Source organism: Ornithodoros turicata, chromosome 1 (genome assembly GCF_037126465.1).
Source record: "Ornithodoros turicata isolate Travis chromosome 1, ASM3712646v1, whole genome shotgun sequence".
NCBI lineage: Eukaryota > Metazoa > Arthropoda > Arachnida > Ixodida > Argasidae > Ornithodoros > Ornithodoros turicata.
In genome coordinates, this window is record NC_088201.1 from 177,068,153 (window position 1) to 177,072,609 (window position 4,457).

Below are 4,457 nucleotides of genomic sequence, written 5' to 3' on the forward strand. Positions count from 1 at the left end.
AACCCGCCCAGATCGCAGCGCTCTTGTTCCCGCCATCCCGCTGCTGCTGCATCAACAGCCACAGTCAGTCACAGCCGTGTGTCGAGTCGTCCTCCATCCACGGGTCTTCATCGTTCTCCTCTTCATGGTATCGACGCGGACCTCAACCGCATGCACCGCTCCGCGTCTGAGGGGGGAGTGATGTGGCGGCCTGTGGACGACGATGACAACGACGTGCCTCTGCTGGCGAGCGCCTCTGCGCCTGCCAGCCAGTTCTACCGGCACCGTCCTAGCGTGAGGCCACGCACATCTGCCCGCTAAGACATTCCATCACCGCCGGTCAGCATCATGTGGAGGAAGATCATCGTCCTCTACACGCGTTTATCCTTCGTTTCTACCTGTACTGTATTAGCCCGGCTAGGCCTAGCCGTTGAAACCGCTCCCGAGGAGCTCATGATAACCACGACCGTTTGCCTTCGCAGCCGGAAGTAGAATGCTAGACCAACGAGCCACAACAGAAGCTCCACGTCCCGCTGTTCTTCAATCGAAGGCGTAATTACAGGTGAAGTTCAAATGCTCGTTCGCGTGTGATTGTTGTTATAGCAACCCGCTTAGCAAAATGCCGGCACCAGGGTCAAGAAACGAGGGCTCGTCCGGGATTTGAACCCGGGACCTCTCGCACCCGAAGCGAGAATCGTACCACTAGACCAACGAGCCACAAGAGAAGCTCAACGTCCCGCTGTTCTTCAATCGAAGGCGTAATTACAAGAGAAGTGCAAATGCTCGTCAAGAAGCAAATTGCGGTTCGTGTGTGATTGTTGTTATAGCAACCCGCTTAGCAAAATGCCGGCACCAGGGTCAGGAACGAGGGCTCGTCCGGGATTTGAACCTGGGACCTCTCGCACCCGAAGCGAGAATCATACCCCTAGACCAACGAGTCACAAGAGAAGCTCCACGTCCCGCAGTTCTTCAATCGAAGGCGTAATTACAGGAGAAGTGCAAATGCTCGTCAAGAAGCAAATTGCGGTTCGTGTGTGATTGTTGTAATAGCAACCCGCTTAGCAAAGTGCCGGCACCAGCGTCAAGAAACGAGGGCACGTCCGAGATTTCATCCAGGGAAAACTCACACCCGAAGCGAGAATCATACCCCTAGACCAACGAGCCACAAGAGAAGCTCAACGTCCCGCTGCTCTTCAATCGAAGGCGTAATTACAGGAGAAGTGCAAATGCTCGTCAAGAAGCAAATTGCGGTTCGTGTGTGATTGTTGTAATAGCAACCCGCTTAGCAAAGTGCCGGCACCAGCGTCAAGAAACGAGGGCTCGTCCGAGATTTCATCCGAGGAAAACTCACACCCAAAGCGAGAATCATACCACTAGACCAACGAGCCACAAGAGAAGCTCAACGTCCCGCTGTTCTTCAATCGAAGGCGTAATTACAAGAGAAGTTCAAATGCTCGTCAAGAAGCAAATTGCGGTTCGCGTGTGATTGTTGTTATAGCAACCCGCTTAGCAAAATGCCGGCACCAGGGTCAAGAAACGAGGGCTCGTCCGGGATTTGAACCCGGGACCTCTCGCACCCGAAGCGAGAATCGTACCACTAGACCAACGAGCCACAAGAGAAGCTCAACGTCCCGCTGTTCTTCAATCGAAGGCGTAATTACAAGAGAAGTGCAAATGCTCGTCAAGAAGCAAATTGCGGTTCGTGTGTGATTGTTGTTATAGCAACCCGCTTAGCAAAATGCCGGCACCAGGGTCAGGAACGAGGGCTCGTCCGGGATTTGAACCTGGGACCTCTCGCACCCGAAGCGAGAATCATACCCCTAGACCAACGAGTCACAAGAGAAGCTCCACGTCCCGCAGTTCTTCAATCGAAGGCGTAATTACAGGAGAAGTGCAAATGCTCGTCAAGAAGCAAATTGCGGTTCGTGTGTGATTGTTGTAATAGCAACCCGCTTAGCAAAGTGCCGGCACCAGCGTCAAGAAACGAGGGCACGTCCGAGATTTCATCCAGGGAAAACTCACACCCGAAGCGAGAATCATACCCCTAGACCAACGAGCCACAAGAGAAGCTCAACGTCCCGCTGCTCTTCAATCGAAGGCGTAATTACAGGAGAAGTGCAAATGCTCGTCAAGAAGCAAATTGCGGTTCGTGTGTGATTGTTGTAATAGCAACCCGCTTAGCAAAGTGCCGGCACCAGCGTCAAGAAACGAGGGCTCGTCCGAGATTTCATCCGAGGAAAACTCACACCCAAAGCGAGAATCATACGCCTAGACCAACGAGTCACAAGAGAAGCTCCACGTCCCGCTGTTCTTCAATCGAAGGCGTAATTACAAGAGAAGTGAAAATGCTGGTCAAGAAGCAAATTGAGGTTCGTGTGTTACAGTTATACTAGGCAACCGCATAGCAAAATGAAGGCATTTATTAGCTGTTATCAGGTATGGTTACAAATAAAATCAATCAATCAATCAATAATTGAAAAAGTGTCATGACGACGGTTAGCATCGTCTGCTACAGAGCTCGACAAAATTACTCGTGAGCGCGATAACTCACGATACGCACAATCACGATCGCCGATCGTATGAAGTGTGTGAGTCCCAGTCGTTTTCACACAGCCTGGAAGCACCTACGCGATAATCTGCGTTCACGTTGACATGGCAACGCGATTATTGTGATCGCACAGATATCGTGTCCTTATTTAGTGTACTTATTCTGGGACGTCCCACAGCGGTACTAGCGTGAACTACTGTAGGGCTCCGAACGAAATGATTCTCTTCAACCCCATTATCGTGTGAGTATCGCACTCATCTTGTCGCGAGGTCACTGTTTTCAAAGTGCTACTACACATTCGCACTTGCTCTCGTTGAGTTTTTTCATAAGGACATTTCTATTCCTATTTTTGCCTATCAGGGACAAGAGTAATGCTGTAAATGTGTGGTACGTAAATGGGTACTTGTGCGTCTATGTTGAATCCGTGCCCGCCACTTACTGACTGTTATAGAAAACTTTGATTTGAAGTTTTTGAGTAAGAGGTTTTGGGCTGGCACTCGTGCGTATGCGCAATGATTTTGCCAAATCGCTCATATCACCCGTATTTCGCTTACCACACATCGGTGGCCCTTGATGATGATGTAGTTGGATCGACGGCGTGCAACAAGGACCTGTCTGTAATGTCCCGGCGATATTGTTGGGATGCCATTGGTAGGATCATCGCCGACAAGAATGCCCTCCTGTCACCACGGGTCAACATATTCGGTACCACCGCCTGGCATTGTCTGGCAACAGCAGCCACTCTGTCAGCCTCTTAATTTCCGCTTAGTCCACAATGACCTGCCAGCTCGCGTTCAAACTGCGGCATGAGTGACAATAACGAAGGCGGCCGATGAACTTACATGTAGGATGGGGCAAGACACAATGCTTGCCCACATTGCATTACTGTCCTCGCCGTACATCTAAGAGCGGTCCAGCTCTGGATAGCTGTTTCGGCCTTATTGGGCGATCGATCAGCAGTACGCAAGCAGGCACCGTTTGAGTGCATGTTTATTTATCCGCAGTCCTATCACGCTGCACGAGCAGGCTACACCTTGCGTGTAAATCTACTCCAATTACTTTATTCCAATTATTCTACTCCAATTATTTATAGGTAATTGAGGTAGATTTACAAGTAAGGTGTGGAGCTAGAGTATCTTCTGCGGTGGAATGCTAAATAACTCGGGGTGTCTCATTATATTCTGCATGAGCACCGTCTTCCCACACATGGATACGCCGGAGATGAGAATTCGAGTGGGCGCAGCGTGTTTCGCTGTTGGTGGACATAGGTGCGTGAGACAAGCCTAAAGGCGATAGGACGTACGGTTTAGGAAAGGTTTCTTTTTTTTCTCTCTCTCTCTCCCTTTTTGGTCAGGTGACGAACTTTCTGAGGGTGTTTCATTAATTCTGTAGCGGTGCATTCTACTCTGTTCAGAGGACAGCCAAGGTTTTAAGGGTCAGGCAAGTCCCGACAAAATATAATATTGGTCCCCCTCTCCAAACTTGCCATGTTGTCCTCTGCAAGGGACATTCAACATCTATACCATACGTACGTATACCATATTTTAAATTTGAAGACAGTCGGTGGGAAGTGTACCAGGAATGTCCTATGTACACTTCGAACATACTGCTCTAGGCGTCCTTCTCACTTCAGCCATTCAGCCATCTTCAACTTTCACGTCTGACTGTCTGTATGTCTATGTTTGTTTTTTAGTTTGTTTCTTCCTTTCTTTCTTTCTTTTTTTCTCTTCTACAAACGTAGCTAGGAACCTACAGGCTAAAGGTTACATACCTACCTGGCACAGTCTGAGCACCGTAGCACTATAATGTAGCGATCGTTATCGCTATATTTAAAGTTTGCTCACTCCAAACCCGGTAGATTCGCGTAAGGGCTCGTGGCAAATCCCGGGCTGAAGTGACGAATTTAATGCAGGTTGTGGGGTGACGACAA

General features: G+C 49.4%; 2 non-coding genes across 2 annotated transcripts; both read right to left on the reverse strand.

Annotated features, from left to right (window-relative positions):
* Positions 1 to 624: 624 nt before the first annotated feature.
* Trnap-cgg (transfer RNA proline (anticodon CGG)) lies at positions 625 to 696 on the reverse strand. Its single transcript has one exon. It is a non-coding gene; the product is annotated as a tRNA-Pro (tRNA).
* An 823-nt stretch (positions 697 to 1,519) lies between these two features.
* On the reverse strand, positions 1,520 to 1,591 carry Trnap-cgg (transfer RNA proline (anticodon CGG)). The gene has a single exon. It is a non-coding gene; the product is annotated as a tRNA-Pro (tRNA).
* Between the last annotated feature and the right edge of the window lie 2,866 nt (positions 1,592 to 4,457).